At 43.3% G+C, this 19317-nt stretch overlaps 2 long non-coding RNA genes across 5 annotated transcripts in view; one reads left to right on the top strand and one right to left on the bottom strand.

Moving 5' to 3' along the window:
* Positions 1-4650, top strand: part of LOC102151445 — a 147815-nt gene extending 143165 nt beyond the window's left edge. For all 4 annotated transcript variants that reach the window (XR_005363411.1, XR_005363410.1, XR_005363408.1 and 1 more), the window contains 2 exons: positions 3927-4089; positions 4534-4650. This is a non-coding gene — a long non-coding RNA (uncharacterized LOC102151445). The remainder of the gene's footprint in view (positions 1-3926; positions 4090-4533) is intronic.
* On the bottom strand, positions 1049-10007 carry LOC119872873. Its single transcript, XR_005363415.1, has 3 exons — positions 9808-10007; positions 6352-6470; positions 1049-2732 (listed from the first exon to the last, which is right to left on the bottom strand). It is a non-coding gene; the product is annotated as an uncharacterized LOC119872873 (long non-coding RNA).
* Positions 10008-19317: the final 9310 nt, after the last annotated feature.

Here is a 19317-nt window from a genome sequence, read left to right as displayed (position 1 = left end):
CTCTTTATTGTGTAGAGTTTGGAAACTATAAAAAAAATAAAGAAGAAACTAAAGGTCACCTTGTAATCTTACACACAAGTACAACCACTAATTCTTTTTGGTGCCTTTCTTTTTTTGAAGATTTTATTTATTTATTTGACACAGAGAGAGAGAGCACAAGCAAAGGGAAAAGGGAGAGGGAGAACCAGGCTCCCTGCTAAGCGGGGAGACCAACATGGGGCTTGATCCCAGGATCCTGTGATCATGACCTGGCCAAAGGCAGATACTTAACTGACTGAGCCAAGCACCACTTTTTAGTGCCTTTCCTTCCAGATTGATATACATTGGGTTTTTTTCATATGTATTTGTATTTATCGTAAGTTTTTATATACCAAGAATTTTAATACTGATTTATCACTGCCATGACCTTTTCCTTGTTTCATTGGACTTCTAAAACATGATTTTTAATTTAAATCTATTGGTTCAGTTGTATGTACATCTTTAAAAGCATATGCTGTATAAAATAACATTCTGAGGGAGAAATACTTTTTCCCACTCTCATCTTGCATGACACAATTTATTCAAATTCTTCCCATGTCTCTTTCACATTAATGTCTTTTCTCCCTAGAGCCATCTCTCAGTTTTCTAGGATTTGTTGCCTTCTCTTTTGTGTAAGGTTTGCGTTTCAGCACTTTTCACATCTATTTGCTGTCACTGGAAATTTTATCCTAAACCACAAGTGAACAGTTAGTTCTGCCTAAAACAGTTCAGATTTTCTTTCTCAATATAGGATTAGATAGTAGAAAGTAGATTTTTCATGTGCTATGTGATCTCTACAATATAACCATTTAGTTCATTTCCTTTATTTTTTTTAAGATCTTATATTTAAGTAATCTCTACACCCAACATGAGGCTTGAACTCAACCCTGAGATCAAGAGTTGCATGCTCTAGGGACTAAGCCAGCCAGGTACCCCTAGTCGGTTTCCTTTAAATATTGTATTTCTAACGAGTTTTATGTGGACGTAGTACAATAATCCAAAGGAAAGGTGATTTTTCACTGATGCATAATTCTTCTTCTTAAGATAGAATATGAGTACTTAATCTGTCCCTATTAAAGGATATTTAGACTGTTTTTCATCTTTCATGCATTTTATTTTTTGAAATAGCTTGAAGAACTAGGAACATGGAAAAAGTCAAGATCCACTTCAAGAGATAACCTCTACTTTTCACTGTTCTTAGTAGCATCTCTCTGACCTCCCTGAACAGTAGCCAAATTCCACCTCTCTTTAGGACCAGTAATATTCTTTGACACTAGGTGGTGGTCAGGGGGCTGAAGCTCCAGGCCCAGGCATTGCTTGCAGTCAGGGAAGGAGTCACAGGGCAATAAATCTTCAACCAGCTCCTGCTTGCTCCTTTTTAAGCTCTGGATGCCCTACGAGCTGCTAGAAGCAAGGACACAGTCCAAAGGGTACACTTCAGTCCAGCAGATAATTTGGCCATCAGGCCACATGTGCAAGCCTACATACCCGAGTTTCTGCAGGCCAGTGTCCCACCCCTTTGCCAGTTCCTTGTATTATATAAATCAAAGCCTCAGACCTCCAGGGAGTCACCAGCTGAAAATAAGTCAGGACTGAGAAAGGAAAGAGAATTAGAACAGGGATAGCCAAACAGATTTCTGGCCCAACAATGGGATATCCAGGATTGGAATTATCCCAATAGACAAATACACCCTTGACAAGGTCAAGTATGAGGGACATTGACACTTGATACTTTGGGGTCTGGAGGTGTACAGAAAGAAACAGACCATCTCTCTCCTGAAAATTCTGCCCAGGTGCCTAATATCTCAAGAAGCTGCCCAGTTGGTTTTGCAGGAGTCATCCAAACCTAGCACAGGATGTTTTTCCTGGTGATTGATAATTCAGAATGTTCAGAATGAAGTTAGAGGCAGGAAGCTACTGAACTGAGTTCCACCCACTAATGTGTGTAAATGTTAATGTCGGCTCTCAGATGGAGGTGGGGTGGGCAGCAGGGAGTTCTGATTAGTAGCATCTCCCAGTTTCCATGGTGTAAATATTCCCACTACAGCCATCAAGCCATTAACATGATATCATTGAATGCAGTCATAGAGATGTGAATTATAGAGTATTTCTACCATATAGACACAATAGATAGAAATAACTTCAAGAGCATAGATAGTAGCATAAAGTTGTAATGTAACAAAGATGTGATGTTTTAAATATTTATTTTATGTTGTTTTCAATATAATGTACTTAATTGCAAGCTTATGTGATTTAATTTTTAATAATGGATGTCTAACTGATGGCATGAAAAATTCCTGAAAATCAACCAGCTTTCCATAAGGTGTTATAAGCCAGCACACCATTAGGACTTTCACCCTCCCTGTCACTGACATGTATGTGGGTCCCCAATCTAACGTAGAGCTAGCAGAGCAACACTGGGCAGAGTAAAAAAGTCATGTTGAATGTGAATGGCATTTGAACTGTTCCTTCATTTCTCCATTGCTCCAATGACCCAGTGTATATTAGTCAGGGTTCTCCAGAGAGATAGAATCAATAGGAGATGAGATAGATGGGTAGGAAAGTAGAGAGAGAGAGAAGATAGATAGATAGATGATAGATAGATAGATAGATAGATAGATAGATAGATAGATAGATAGATGATAAGAGATTTATTTTAGGAATTGACTCACATGACTATTGGAGGCAGAGTCTCACAAACAGTTGTCTGCAAGCTAGAGAATCAGGAAAGGCAGAGGTATAATTCAGTCAGAGTCTGAAGGCCTGAGAACAGAATCTCTGATGTCTCAGGGCAGGAGAAGGGGAACATCCCAACTCTGGAAGAGAGAATTCCTCCTTCCTTCACCTTTAGTTCCATTCAGGCATCTGATGGATTAGATTATGCCCTCCCACATTGGTGAGGACTCATCTCTTCACTCAGTCCTCTGATTCAAATAGTAATCTCCCCCAGAAACAGCCTCCCAGACATCTAGAAATCCTCTTTTACCAGCCCTCTGGGCTTCCCTTTCGCCAGTCAAGTTGACATATAAAATTAACCATCACACAACCTTAAACCTTTCTTTAAAATTTGTTTTAATGATAAAATCGAGCAGATGTGCAAATCACCAAGGCACAGACAATAATGTAATAATCACTTATAAACTATCCAGTTTAAAAAGTAAAACACTAGGGGGCCTCTGGATGGCACAGTCCATTAAGCATCTGACTCTTAATTTCAGCTCAGGTCATAATCTTGGGGTCGTGAAATTGAGTCCTGCGTGGGGCTCTGGGATCAGCATGGAGTCTACTAAAGTTTCTCTCTCCATCTCCCTCTGTCCCACCCTGCATTCTCTCTCTCTCTCTCTCTCTCTCTCTCTCTCAATCTCTCAAATAAACAAATAAATCCTTTAAAAAATAATAAAACAATAAAAAATAAAATAAACGGTAAAACATTACAAACTCATTTGAAGCCTCCTGTGTATCTCCCTCATCACATCCCCATCCCTCCTCCTCAGAGATGATCACTGTCCTGAATTTGATGTTTACCATTGATGTCCTTACCTTCATAATCTTAGTACATATATAGGTATGCATGTGTTTGTGTATATGTGTGCAACATATGTATACGTGTATGTATTGTTTCCAGCCTCTTTTTGCAAATAGGAAAATGCAACAAAGCTCAGAGTCCAACTTGCTTAAATAAAATACCTTTTTCATTAAATTTTTTTTTAAGTTTCTGATTCTGAAGAAAGAAGCTCACCCAAAAGAGGCTTAGAGGTGAAACTGGCCTCTTTATTTCTAGCCTAAGGATAGTTTAGAAGGGTGGGTGAATGGTCATTTCAAGACTGAAATAAATCCTAATGAGCAAAAGGCTTTTTTTCTTTTTTCTTTTTTCTTTTTTCTTTTCTTTTTTTTTTTTTTACTTCCAGATAATGACCTGTCTTCTGTTTCACTGTGAATGCCATAGGTGTCCGACCATGGTTGTCACTAATGTTTCCATCATCTGGCTTTTCATAGTCATTCTGTATAAATGCTACTATGAAGACATCCTATTCACTGAATCCTTTACTAACCATAATTTTCATCCAAGAGGTAAGAGTTAACATAGTATTTCTATTTTATCCCTTTTTTAAAATGACAAATATTGACAAACATCAAGGCAGGAAGATGTTATTTACGCAGACTGTTGTAAGCTAAAAATCACAAGATGGAGATTTGTGATTCTTTATCGAACTTGATTATAAAAGTTTTTATTGAGTACTGTCAGACTCGTAAGCTGGGGAGAGACTTCAGATTTATAACTTGGTCCTAAATGGGCAACAGCAGATATAAAATCTTGGAATTTAATATCAGCTTTGAAAATGTTAAATTGAGAGTTCGAGCCGTTTTTACTTTATGAACTGGCACATTGTAGAATGCACGGACTGTATTGATTTCTGACAGAAGAGGCTGTCTCTAAAATGGATCTGAGCATTTTCATATTCCATTTCACCCTAAAGACACATTTTAAGCTATGTCCTCTTCATTTCCATTTAGTGTGTGTGACTTAATTGAAGAAGAAAGAAAACAGCTTTACAGAGAAGGACCTCTTCCGAGAGCCTGTTGGGGTCACCACAGAGGTGGAGAATAAAATTAAGGAAATCTGCTAAATGACTTGAAGTTCATGCCATGGATTTTTTTCTCCCAAGAGTTTCAGCTCAAAGCAGATTCAAAACAATTTCCCTGGGCTATTTTTGCAACAGAGTGACAAGAAGAAAGGTGTCTTTTGTGTCACTCCTTAGTCTTTTGGCCAACCATCCCCATCTGTAGAGGCCTCCTCACAACCTCTGCCCTCCTTTCTCTCTTTCTGGGAATGCAATGCTCTTGACTCAAAGGTTTTGGAGTTTCAGGGGCCCAAGCACCCTTGTCTGGTGACAGGTCTGGGAACATGCTTATCAGGGCAGAAACCATGTTAGCATCAGTTGTACATGCCATGGGCAGTTAACCAGGTTAGCTTTTATGTCCGGGATTCCAGCCCACTGGTGTCCGTACAGAAACCCAAGATTGGTTGTCAAAAAAGCTATCCTAGGGGTGCCTGGGTGGCTCAGTTAGCTAAGCATCAGACTCTTGGTTTCAGCTCAGGTCATCATCTCATGGGTTGTGGGATCAAGCCTCTCGTTGGGCACCTGCTGAGTGGGGAGTCTGCTTGAAGATACTTTCGCTGTCCCTCTCCTTTCTCGAGCATTTCCTCTCTCTCTCTCTCAAATAAATAAGTCTTTTTAAAAATATTTATTTATTTATTTATTTATTTATTTATTTATTTATTTATTATTCATGATAGACACACAGAGAGAGAGAGAGAGGCAGACACACAGGAGGAGGGAGAAGCAGGCTCCATGCCAGGAGCCCAACGTGGAACTCAATCCCGGGACTCCAGGATCGCACCCTGGGCCAAAGGCAGGTGCCAAACTGCTGAGCTACCCAGGGATCCCCCTCAAATAAATAAGTCTTTAAAAAAAAAAAAGCTATCCTAAGCAGGTCTTAGGATAGCCTGTGATTAAAGGGTGTTGGAAAGGAGCCTTTACCCCAAAGATATCCTTTGTGTTGGTTTTCTATGATTGTTGTTACAAATTGCCACAAATTAAGTGGCTTAAAACTACACAAACTTATTCTCTTACAGTTCTGGAAGTCAAAAATCCAAAATGGTTCTTGAGAGGCTAAAATCAAAGGCCATGTGCCTTCTGGAGGCTGTAGGCAAGAATCATCACCTTTTCTAGCTTCCAGAGGCTTCCCAAATTTCTTGGTTCAAGGCCCCTTCTCTTCCACCTTCAAAGTACATCAATCCAACCTCTGCTTCTGTTGTCACATTTCCTCTCTCAGTGTCTGACCCTCCTGTCTCCCTTATAATCACCCTTGTGGTTACCTGACTTTACCTGAATAATCTAAAATAATCCCCACATGTCAAAATCCTTAATTTAATCACACCTGCAAAGTCCCTTTTTCCATACAAGGCAACATATTCACAGGTTCTGGGGATTGGGACATACACATCTTTGGGGGCCATTATATGGCCTACCATACTTACAACTAAATTGAAATTTTGCCTTTTGAGAGACATTAGTTCAGGTCTTAAATTTTGTATGTTTAAAAATCCTTTTTTAAACGCAAACACTTCTGGTAAAGGTGATGCCAAGAGTATCTGAGAGAGCCCTGGCCAGCTCCTGAGTTCTTTCTGCCCATAACTCTTCTACCCAGTGGGGCTAAATTCTGTTGGTTTATGGAGACCCCTCTGTGGTGCCCCTGCCCCAGCCCTAAAGCCATGAGAAAACAAGGGAAATAAGGTTTTAAGATTGCATTAATGAATTCATCACTTACCTGATCAGAACAGAGATACCCAGGGTCATCTGAAAGAAAGAAAATGGCTCTCAGAGCTAGAAGACCCTTCCCTGAATGTCCAGATTTTTCTGGATGGTCTCAAGCAGAAGCAGCATGGCCTGGAAGAAAGTGAGGGAAAGAGAAGGCACAATGCTTGCAGGCCCATGTACCAGGGAGCTCTGTTTGCCCATCTGGTCCACCTTCTCCATGTAGCTCTTTGACCTAAGAGGCTGGCCTCAACCAGTGGAATCAAGCCCTCTGGCTTCCAGTTGTGTTCAGCCAATGGAATTCACAAGTAGGATCAGAGGACAGGAGAGAGAAGCCTGAGGATTTTTTCCCAGGTCCCCTCCCTGCTAGACAGCTTTGGGAATGGCTGTATTTATTCCCACCAGAGGCTATGGGTCCCGTGGAAATGCTCTCTCTACTGCAGCCTTCCCTAGCTTCTGGTTACTTCCTCCTTTTGCCCTGGAGCTGGTAACTACTCCCAGGGTTGCTAGATTGGAGCTATATTAGGGGTGCTGCATCATCTCTTGTTGGCTTTGAAACACATTTGAAAAGAGTGCCTTCTTTAAGCTCTGCAAGCACTACACCCTTTTGAGAATGCTATTTCTCTTCTGGCCTGATACCTGCCATATTCTAGCACTGCCCAGAAGAGAGTAGAGTATCCCTAGGTCGATGGGGGCATGCGTCCCCATGGCAGATATTTCTTTCTGGTAAAATTGGTGGTCCCAGACCTTAGCTCTTAATGCCACTAAACTCTGCTCTTCTCTAATGCCCCCTAGTGCCCCCTGCACTGATTTCAGGAGCCCTGAACAGCCAGTTGATACTCTGACTCTCCAAGCAGCTTCTCATCGTATGAGAGAGAGAAGGCGGGGATTGGGCTAAAGTCACTTTAGCGGGTACATGTCTCATTGTACATTAATATATTGGCTTTTTTGTTTGTATTTCTCTCTGAGCTTTGTTCCTCTGAGTGATCATCACTCATCCACTCAAACTGAGGACATGAGAAAATGGAGCGTCTGGAATAGCCAGGCTGTGAACAGACGCTGGACTATAGTGAATGCCCCAAGGTAAATGCCACCGTGCCCAGCCACCTGGTGGCTGGGCCCTCTGGCATCTCTTGTAGTATCTGTTCCGGCATACACTTCTTGCAGCCTTCTATAGCCTCTAATATCCTCCACTGGGCCCACATTTTATGATCCTCCCACAGGCTGTTATCAGCTAACACCTTGCAGGGATTATGACAGCTGGCTCAGAGCAGGAATACATGGAAATGGGACAAGGCTCAATGCCTAGAGAGGGGGGAGGGGGAGAGGTGGGGTGATGAGGCAGGAGGAGGTTGACAATAAAAAGGCAGTCGACTTAACCTGCTTCACTTTTCTGCAGCTGTCCCCTGGAGTACTCCTTCCCTGTGTCCCCTCTATGGGTCCCAGTTCTGGTCTTGACTCTGCTACTAACTACCTGTGTGACTTTTATCTTCTCCACATCTCTGTTTCTTCAGCTGAAAAAGCAATTCTACAAATCCATGAGTCTATCCTGCATGCATTTGTCATTTATATTCAAGTATTTTAAAACGCATGTATAGGGACACCTGGGTGGCTCAGCAGCTGAGTGTCTGCCTTTGGCTCAGGGCATGATCCCTAGGTTCTGGGATCGAGTGCCGCATGGGGCTTCCTGCATGGAGCCTGTTTCTCCCTCTGCCTATGTCTCTGCCTCTCTCTCGGTGTCTCTCATGAATAAATAAATAAAATCTTAAAAAAAAACACACATGTATATTCTAGTGGCATTTAGCTGGGAAATAGAGATTCAGTTTGAAGTGGGCTCTTTAGGCTTCAGGTTTAGAGCACAGGAGGTCACATGAACTTAGGCGTGGAATCCAGCTCTACTTCTCTCTTCTAACTCTGGGCAAGCTATTCAACTTCTCTGAGCCTTATTTCCTTCATCTGTAAAACAAGAACAATGTTGCCTACCTTACATAAAGGTAAGGATTAAATGAGAATATATGTGTACCCCTGACATAAGCCAGGGTCTCCTGTCATCCAGTTGGCTTGGAGTTACATTTGAAGAAGACAGTCCTACAAGCAAATGTAATCCATACTGCTTTCTAATCATACTAGTATCACTCAAAGATCGTAAGAGAGGGCCTAGCCTATAACCTACAGCAAGCTTTCATAAAATATCTTTTTCTCCTTTGCCCAATCCCCCCTCTGTTAAAAAATCTCACAAAACTCTCCTCCCTACAGCTCTGGACTCCCCAGATTTAGCAAAACGAAATAAATCAAACATCAGAAAAGGCTGCCCAGTTTAATTTGATTTTCAGATATATATCAAATCTCTTTTTTATTTTTTTTCAAATCTCTTTTTTAGTATTAATATTTCCCATGCTTTCTTTGGGACCCATTTATACTAAAAAACACATGCATTATTCTAAAAACTTACTGGTTTATCTGAAATTCAAATGAAAGTGGTGTCTTGTATTTTATCTGCAACCTTACCTGACATGCAACTCATAGACTTTTTTCTGTTCTTCATTCTCCCCATCCCATATTTGCTACGTAGGTTGACTGAACTCACTAAGTAAGTTTCTCCCACTTCACTTTTAGATTTTCATCTATGCTCTGCCCGGTGCCAGCATCCTCCACAACGCAGGAGAGCTTTGGAGGGGGCCCAGCAAGAAGAAGCTTTCTCTCTCCCCCTGCCTCCCCAACCGCCCTCTATCCCATTCCCCCCATTCTACACCTTCAGAAGCTCAGTAGTCAGGAAAACCTGTGAGGGCAGGAGAGAGGAAGAAGCTAATTGTCAAGGACCAAACTTTTGTCAGTGTTAGGGAGTGAAGGCATTGCTCTCACACTTAACAAATAGGGGACTTAGATCAGGGTCTGCAGCTTTGTAAACACAGAGCTCTCCTCCTCCTCATTCTCATGAGAGAGACATCCTTTCCCAGCCTCCCAGTCCAAATCCAAGACCTCATTCTCTATGGAACACTCCAGAGACCTTAAAAGAGGCCTGCCCACCAGGTGGTCCCCCTGAGATGCTGTGGTGGCACCAAGCCCCCTGGGTCTGGATCCACAGCAGCCTGAAGTAACCTCTACTCCAGGAGTGTCCCAGCTCCATTACTTGGAAGCCCCAGGTGGTCATAGCATCACTCTCTTCTTGAGATCACATGACTCACTGTCCTGGCCATCCAGGAAGTTCAAAATTTCCAAAGGCCCCTAATGAGCCAGGGAGTTCCTTCTGGGACAGTGGCCTCAGTTCTCTTTAAGGATGCCCTGTCCCACTGCTGCAGAAGACAGTAATCCTCCTCCATCCTGGGGCCACCTGAGGGAGTTAAATTCCCATCACAAAAACAAAACCCATTGAACTGGAATAGCATTGGTCCTGAGCGCCAGCAAGAGCCTTGCCTAGTTCCCAAAGGGGTGCTGGGTCCATTAAAGCTTTTCACAGCTGATTGCTCACCTGTTCTTCATTTTCCACTTCACTTGGTGCGCTAAAGAGTGTCCCAGAGAGAAGGACCCAGCAGAACAAACCAATAAAATTGAACATTTCCCCCTCAATCCTCTTTGAAGCAGACACTCCAGGATGTCTCAATGGGGAAATGTAGCTTCATTTCTTTCGTTTGGCTTTTTTTTTTCCCCTTCTTCTTTTGAGAATGGGAATCCAATCTGGAACAGATAAGACCCAGGGCTTAAAAAAAAAAAAAAAAAATGGCACCACAATCATTTCTCCTTATAACTACTAAGGGGTTTCTCTAATGTTCTTTCTGTTCTTTCTTCCTACATCATTGCAACTTCCCAAGAAGCATCACATAAGAAACAGGAAAAAGAAGAATATGGCTGGGTGGCATGGTACATTTCCTAATTTCAATTTATTTCAACAAACACTTGCGGTGAGGGACCAACCCACAACGGGGGGATCCAAAGTAGGGTAAAGCCAGAGCCTGCCCCCCTGAAGCCCACCACATATGAGCAAAACAAAAGCAGGCGCCCCCTCCCACCACCACCACCGAGAGGGGCCTTGTGCCCACAAAGATCCGGGCAGGACAGAGCTGCATGGAAGGTCTTGAAATGAGGCACAACGCTGTTGTGTGTTTGTTGTTATTGTTGTGGGGTTTTGTTTTTGTTTTTGTTTTACTTTCTCTCCTTTTCTATCCCTCCACTATTTTCACTATCCCCAGCTTACTGGGGTGGCTGAGGTTGAGCTTAGCCACTGGACTCTAGAAAACAGCCCATTGTGTCTAGCTTTTCCTATAGGTCTTTCTGTCCAGAATGACTGCAGGGGGCAGCATGCAATATATATTATATATATCATTATTTTAAATTGAGCATTTACTGTGGTAAGTACTAAGAGGATGGCTCTGGGAAACACCTCACCTCCACGGTGCTCACAGACCCACTGTTCAGCACAGAGCTAAAGTTATAAACATACAGACTTTGGAAATGAAAAGAGCTGGGTTGCCTTATCATCCATGAGACTGTAAGCTAATTAAATTCTCTGTGACTCAGTTTGCTGATGTATAAAATGTGGACAATAAGACCTAACCCTGTAGGTTTATTATGAGGTGTAAGCGAGATGTGCGTTGGTGTTCCCGACAACATGAGTGTGCTTCGCTGCTTTCAGGTTGTTTCCCATGAGTCTGTCTCATTTTACCAACATCAGAAGCCTCTCGAGGGCACAACAAAAGCTAGGCGTATCATAAATATTCAGCAAATAGCTTGTGAGTTATTTTTGAGTCCGGAGCCTGTGGACTTTTTCTGCAAAGCTACTGAGGTTCCCATTTCAGGCCAGAGCAAAGGGGGCCAGAGAATTTCCCACGCTGAAATACCGAATGCACATGTTTGCTCAGCGAATAGGGCAGAGGAAAGATAAAGTGAATTCCAATGGGGCCGTGACAGCCTCCTGTGACAGATAGCCTGCAGAGCAGAGAACACAGCTGAATAAACCCGGGCACAGAGAGAAATGAATGCGGCCAGGGGGATGCTCAGCAGCATGAAAGATAGTAGTAGGTCAGCGTGAGACTGAAAAGGAAACCTCATGACTGCCCAAAAAAGAGACCAGGGCTGCTTTTTAGGTGGAGTGGTGCTCAGGGAACCCCACAACGTGGTTGCACCGAGACCAAATGGAAAAGCTACTGGGGGCCACACCGACTCGGAGGGCAGGGAAGATAGGTGATCAGTAAAGGAGTAATTCATTGAGTCAAAAGATGCTCCTCTCTATCCCACTCCCACCCTCACCACTTCCCCAGCCCTACCACCCCCTGGCCTAGGTGGGAGAAGCAACTGGACTGTGGCCTCCCAAAGAGAAACCTGTAGGATACTGAAAAAATTGCAAAATATTCCTTGTCTTGAGAGATCGTTGCGGGTACCTAGCAGATAAAAAGTGGTCAATAACTATTTGCCAATGAGGAGTTGAATCCTGAGCATCAGAGACCTATAATGTAGAGATAAAAGGGGATTATTTGGCCCATCCCTTTGCTTTACTGTGTGGAAACCAAAGTCCAGAGAAGTAAAGTGACTTGCCCAAGGCTGAGCCAGTAGCAAAGAAACTGGGAGTCCTTACTCAGATCCCCCAGGCCTGGGCTCAATGCTTGTTCTTCAGGCAATCCAGTCTACAATGAGCAGCAGTCCTGTTTCTTGTGCCTAGGGCCCCAGCCGCCCCTCTACCTCCATTCAAGCTCAGACGACTGCAGTGTGGGGTTTTCTTTCTCCCAGGTTCTGTTCTAACCTGGGTAACATGGTTGCTTCAGGCTTGTTTTCTCCCCTCGGGTTCTAAACACCTTACAAAGTTGGAGAAACTTTAATGAGGAAACCAACAGAACTCTCTTCACAAAGCAGAAGACTCAGCCCAGCTCAGCTCTCACCATTAATAGTGTCACTATCAATATTATTATTTGGTCACCAGCTACTGGCTGGGCCCAGGCAGTGATGTGCCAGCAGCTAAGGTGGTCCCCACGCCGGCCCGTAGAGCGGGCCTGCCCCCCTGTCCCTTACCAGACACCTCAGACCTCCTGCAAGCTCCCACAGCACCCACAGGAAGGAAATAAGCGAGTTCATGCTGGCCTGGGCTGAGTCATACAGTCTCAGACGGGAGAGGCTGAAGGAAGGTGACTGGAGCGTCCGGGCTTTGTGAGCTGCAGCTCGGAAGGAGGTCGTGGAAAGATCGCTCCCTGCGCCTCCCGTTGCCAGAGCCCCTGCAAGTGATCGCAGAGCCCAGGCTGGGCTGAGGCTCTGCAAACTGGCATTTTATTGCTCATTTTTAAAACGTACTAGTCATTGCCAATCTTCTGTTTTATATCTTTCAATTGTTTTAAAACTGTGTGCTCTGGGGCAGCCCCGGTGGCGCAGCGGTTTAGCGCCGCCTACAGCCCAGGGCGTGATCCTGGAGACCCTGGATCGAGTCCCACGAGTCCCACGTCAGGCTCTCTGCTTGGAGCCTGCTTCTCCCTCTGCCTGTGTCTCTGCCTCTCGGTGTGTGTGTGTGTGTGTGTGTCTCTGTGAATAAATAAATAAAATCTTAAAAAAAATAAAAATAAAATAAATGTAAAAACTTTAAAAATAAATAAAAAATAAAACTGTGTGCTCCGGACCCTGAGGTGATTTGAACAACAAGGGCAGCACTTCATAAAATAAATAGATAATGAGCTGCATTCCCTTCCCTGCAGGATGGAGATGGAGCCAGCAGGGGTGGGGTGGGAAGAGACCCAGAGAGATGGCTTCTGAGGGTTTGTGGGGTGCAGAGCCTCACCCCTGCCAGCCCGTTCCTTCTTCCCCTGTTCCTCCAACAGTGCCATACTGTGCTTCTGAGAGCCAACAGGAGCGGGAAAATTGGAAGCTAGGAAGTTTCATGAATCATTTGGAAATGTCTGTGGCTTTGCTGTTGCCCAGGCCAGCTGGGCAGAGCCAGCTTGAGAAGACAGAGTACCTGCAGGGACTGTGTCCTTGCAGAGTCCTAGAGAACACAGCCCCAGAGTCAGGAGGGGAGTAGTATGATTGAAAGGAAAAAGCTAGAACCGCATCTTCCTGGCTCCAACTGGAAGGCCAAATGGCCAACCAGGAGGTACTGACAGTACCAACATTTTCCTTACTGAGGACTCTTTCTGTTTGAGAAGAAGGCCAAAAAGTCTCTGGAGTCACGTCTGGATTCTGGTTCCCTCTCTGCCTTTTCTGAGTTTTAGTTGCTTTGTCTTGGTTAAACGGTGGGGATAGTAATAGTATTTCATATACATGTTAGGAAGAGGAAAGGAACTGGGTAATCCAAGTAAATGTTGGGCATGTGGCAGACAGTAGATATTAGTTTTATTGTTATTACGTATTTAGTGCTAGTATTAGGCCATCGTGAGAGAAGCCAAAGGAGCAGAAATAGTCACTGTCCCTGAGGAATATGTTCTCCAAACTCCCACCACACCTCTTGACTGCCCACCAAATCTGATTTCTCTTCAGGAGCTTTCCCATGTGGTAGAGAGAGCCTGGCTGTGTTCCCTGGCTTAGCTCCTCGGCCCCTGACCTCCACTTATGTCAGCTAACTTCTCTGAGCTTCAGTTTCCTCTCCTGTAAAGCGGAAATAATAATGAAGCCTCCATCTCCTTCATAGGGGCACAGTGAGCTTCAACTGTGATTATGTGTGAACATGCTATGAAAGTTATAAGGTAGTGTGCAAAATAGACAGTTAGTATTCTAATCTCACAGGTTTCACTGAGTGCTGCATTGTCCCACCTTTTCTATGACATAAATCCAACTCAAACTGTCTTAAGTGAAGGAAAACAAGAACAAAAAGAGGATTTTCTTAGCTCTTGCAAAGAAGTAACTAAGGAGTAAATTCTGGAGTAGTTGGATCCAGGTTTCCAAAAGATGATATTAAAAATCTGATTCTCTCTTTCTCTCAGTTCCACTTTCCTCAGGTGGACTTACCAATGAGATGGCAAAGGTGGCCACAAGCCCTAGAGCTTGCAACCTGTCAGCTTGGCAACCCAGAGAGAAACAGTTCACTCCTTTCTCCGTAATTCCAGCAAGTGTCAGAATTGAGTCTCAGTGGCCTGCCCTCGGTCATGTGCCTATCCGTGGCCCTTTCACCTATGGCCAGGAGAATGGAATATACCAATTTGCCAGACCTGAGTCACGTGCCCCCCCCCACCTGGAGCCAGGAGATGTGGTCCCCCAATTGCATAAATAGAATGGGAGGAAGCAGTTCCCCAGAAGAAAGGTAGGACAGGGTCTCCAATAGAAGAGAGAAGAACGGAGATACCAGACGACAGATGTCCACGGCACACAGATTGTGCTACTGCACTTTCTGGCGGGATGTAGGAAAGAGAAGTGAGAGCCAGACACAAAGTCCCAGAGAGCAACCACACATTTGCTTGGTGCTGTGTTTGAATCAACACTTCCTTTCCCTAGAGAACTTTGCCTAGTAAAATGGCTTCAGACAAATGAAGGTCCTGGTCCATTTTTGGAAAAGAGAACTACTCTTGCTGAGAAACACCACTGTGAGTGATAAAGGGAAAGAAAACCCTATTTCCTGACTCATTAAAGCAAGAAAATGCTTAATAAATACCATTTGATGATAAAGTTCTGACAAGGCCACTCAATAGCCCACGATTCTGACCGTTCCATTTAAGAATCTGCATGAGCCCAAATCTCAGCTGCTATTAATAGGGGCCCTGTCGCTGGCAGGCTGAAGCAGGTTCTGTGCACAGGAGTGCAAATACCAAGTGGGGGACCCAAGAAACCACAGGTATTTCAAACCAAGTCACAACATCACTTCAGCCCCATTCCACTTCCTTTGGGGGACTGGCCGGCTTCCTGCCATTACATACCACTTCTACCTCCTAAATAGCACTTCTTGTGCTATTTTATTATATGTAAAAGGTATATACATACTTATTTCAGGAAACTCAAATAAAAGGATAACAGTCCCCGTATCCTACTCAAACTTGCTGCAAATCCTCATATCCTTTTCTAGGTATATATGCATGGAGACTGCATATAAGATTTTTAAGTGGGATTATTCTGTTTTATAACATATATTGAATACTTCTCTATGCCTATGATACATTTATATAGCATCAGTTTTAATAAATTCAAGGATTTAAAAAAATTATATTGATGTACCATAAATTATATTTACCCAATCCCCTATTGATGGACAGCTAGATTGTTTACAAGTGTTACTATTATGGTGTCCTCTGGAGTCATTTAAAGATAAAACAAACACACAACTGCATAATGGGGTTACAGTAGGGTAGCATAATGGCCAGGATGTTAGGGTAAGAAATATGGGGCACAATACAGAAAAAGGACTATGAGAGCAAGAACTGCCCTCAGAAAAATATTATTTCTGTCTGACATCATGTAGACCACAGCTGGAATCCTGAAGTTTTTTTTTTTAATCCTGAAGAGAAAGGCTCTTCTCCCAGCTCAGTGGAGTTTTTGCTAATTAAATGACATAAAGAAGCTTTATCCATATGGGTCCTATTGTTTCTATGTGGTGGTGGTAGATAGATCATTAATTCCTCTAGCTTTCATTATATATGTTTCAGTTAAATAACTAGATGATAAATCACCCCACAACTTACTGGCTGAAATCAACTACTGTATTCGCTTCTGATTCTGTGGGTCACCAAACAGGGTTGTACAGGGAGGTAATTCTATTCTATATGCCATTTGCTGGGGTCACACACTTGGCTTCCTTTACGTGGTGGCTGGGTGGTAGGTCTAAGAAGAACATACATATGTCTGGCACCTCAGCACTTCTCCACATGGCCTTTCTGTCTCCACATGGTTAGCTTGGGCTTCCCCATAGCATGGAAATCTCAGGGTAGCCAGACCTCTTACATGGCAACTCTTTCCAAGTAGGACAAAATTGGAAGCTACAGATGTCTTTAAGGCCCAGCCTTTGAAGATACACAATGTTACTTCCAGTGTATTCTGTATGTCAAAGCCAGTCTCAGGGTCAGCCTAGATTCAAAGAAAAAGGAAATAGAGTCTGCCTCTTGATGGGAAGAGAGGCAAAGAATTTGCATCCATCTTAACCTACTACAATAAAGCTGATGAAGACAAAAGGCTTACAAGGGTCTTGCACAATTAAGAAATAGAACATTCTGGGGTTGCAAATCACTAAGACCCAAGTGTGGACATCTCCAGCTGGAAGAGTTTCCCCCAGTTCAGAGCAATAAACCAAGAGACCATTACCAGGGTTGCATGTAGGAAATGGAATCTTTGGCAGAACTCATACCCAGGAGATAATAGTGACACTGGTCCTGCCCAATGGCCCCCACCCACAGTGCCAAAGGAAGGCACTTTGGCTCAGCTCCTCCCTCTGCTGTGGAGCATATCTGCCCCTGGGCTCCTGCAAGGCACCTGCTTCTCCTTTTGTAGATTCCTCAATCCTTAAATACAGTAATTCTTTCCCAAGAATTATATTGTATTATGTGAGTTTTGAGATCTTCATGAGAACCTTTGTGATGAAATCACAAATATCGGCTCTGCAAATGTTGATATGCTACCTCAGACTAGCAATAGTAAAGACGGTATAGGTTGCCTCATGAAAATAGAGAATTTCCCATGTAAAAGTTAATCATTTTTTTTCCTATGGGGGCCTTGAGAAAACTAAAATCTCTTTCATGCCATTGGGCTCTAGAGGTCTGCATGAATCAGCCAGTTACTCAGGGAAAGACCTGACTCTCCCCCTCACAATTACTATGATGACTCAGAGAGTTTCTTGATCACATCCACTCCTCTGAGAGCTAGTTCTGTAGTTTCTTACAGTTTTGCCCAAGTTCTGGGCTGGCCTAAATTTAATATCAAATCATTCTTTGCCTGATTCCTACTGAATTGATAAAAAAAGATTCCACTTGAGATATAGTACCTCTGAAATAAAGGCATTTGTGGGGTAGTATGTAGGTAAATGGGCCACGTGATGGGCAAGGAGTTGGGTCCTCTATTGTAATCTAGATACAACCTTGAGCCCAGCCATGGAGATCTAGCTTCTCTGCAGAAAAGTACACTGTGGCCTCTTTAAAAAGAGCTTAGACTTAGTGTCTGTTTTCACTCTGCACTGATCAGATAAGGGCTGACCAGCTTTTTAATATTTAAAGTTTCTTTTTCACAGTCCAGCCTGAAGCCTTGTGCCTATTTGATTTATACAGCACATATCTGGCTGATGCTGGTGAATTGAGACAAATATCTTTTCAGAACTGAAAATGACTCCATTTTTTCCTATGCCTCCCTCCAACCATCAGGCCGCATTTGAAAAGCTGAGGGTGGGACAGATGCCTTCTTCCGTGGGAGAGAACTCCAATCCCCTCCCCCCCCACCTTCCCTTAGGCTTCTCTTTTTATCGTCCCTAGACCATTGGGAAGAAATCAAGACATTACTTTATTCAATTGGGATCATTTATAAATAGCAGAACCACTTTCTGCTTCGCTGCAGCTCATGCTATTGAGATGAGTGAATTAAAGTAAACGGCTATCAGAGAAAGTAGGGGAGTGAATTTTAATGTAGCATACAGCAGACCTTCCTTTGACATCTTTTCTCATAACATGACCATTGTGTATCCGATGGGGTGAACACCTTGGGACTTGTATACCAGGTCCTTGTATCTGGATACAAGGCTCTGGGCAGGCCAGATCAAATGGAGGAGGATAGGGTGCTGGGCCTCACATCCCTCCCCCCACACCACCTCACCACCTCCTGAGCCTGAAGTTAGCAGGTATCCACATCCTGAGCTTCATTCTGTGGCTCCAGAGGAAGAAAGTGCCCACTTCTGTGGAGAAGTGTTCTGTCTCTGATAGAAAAGACCCCTTCACCAGGTGTCAGAGTGGCTGGAAAAATTCTGGGAAAAAAGAAGAAAGGGGTGTGTGTGTGTGAGAGAGAGACAGAGACAGAGACAGAGACAGAGACAGAGAAAGGAGAGAGAGAAGGAGGGAGGGAGGACAAAGGGATTAAGAAAGATGTGAACTCAGTCCTGGGCTTTCTCACATTGTTGTCTCTCTGCTTTCAATGAGCTGGGTCAGAACACCCTGCTGAGAACACACCCTCCCTTCCCTCAGAAACCTGAAAGGGAACTTCGACTTCAGTCACTGGTCTGATTTGGGCATTGTAACAAATACTTTATCCCAGCTTTATGTTTGGCCTTCTGTGATGCCCTAAGGGACTAGATGCATCTCTCTCTCTCTCTCTTTCTATCTTTATCTCTATCTCTCTCTCTCTTTCTTTCTCTCTCTCTCTCTCTCTCACACACACACACACACACACGTGCACGCAAGCACGCACGCACATGCACACACCACGCACACACACACCCGCCTCATGCTCCCACGTTAAGATAGGATTCTCTGCTTTACGAAGGGAACTGTGAGGACCTAAATATAAGGTGTAGCATCAGAGTGAGGGAAAGAAAAGAGTGGGAAGAAAACTCACCCAAAAGGACTTTCGAATCTGCAGACGGAGCTATTTTTTAAACTTTACTTTGAATTCATTTCAGGCTACAGTAAAGCACAAAGGACTTTTATCAGAAAAATACAAAAAGGACAAAGAATGCCTGTACACTTGTCTTGGATTTGCTTATCATTTTCTCTATATATACACATGTATTTTTTTCCTGAACTAGCTGCAAATAAGTTGCAGATATGATGCCTCTTTATCCCTAATACTTGAGCATGCATTTCAAAAAAAAAAAAAAAAGAAAAAGGACATTCCCTTTCATAACCCCAATACATTATCAAAATCAGGAAGATGATATTGATGAAATACTATTATCTAAAGTACACATCTTTTTCAAATTCCATCAGTTTTCCTAACGATGTGCTTTACAGCTAAAGAGAACTTTTTTTGATCCAGAATCCAATCCCAGATTAGACATTATCATGTCTCTTTAGGTTCCTTCTGTTAGAAAAGCTCCTCATTCTTTGTCATTCTTGACATTGACATTTTGAAGAATATAAGCTATTTATTGAATAGATTGTCCCTCATTTGG

This window comes from Canis lupus, chromosome 8 (assembly GCF_011100685.1).
Source record: "Canis lupus familiaris isolate Mischka breed German Shepherd chromosome 8, alternate assembly UU_Cfam_GSD_1.0, whole genome shotgun sequence".
Lineage (NCBI taxonomy): Eukaryota > Metazoa > Chordata > Mammalia > Carnivora > Canidae > Canis > Canis lupus.
This window is presented reverse-complemented; position numbering and strand designations above follow the sequence as displayed.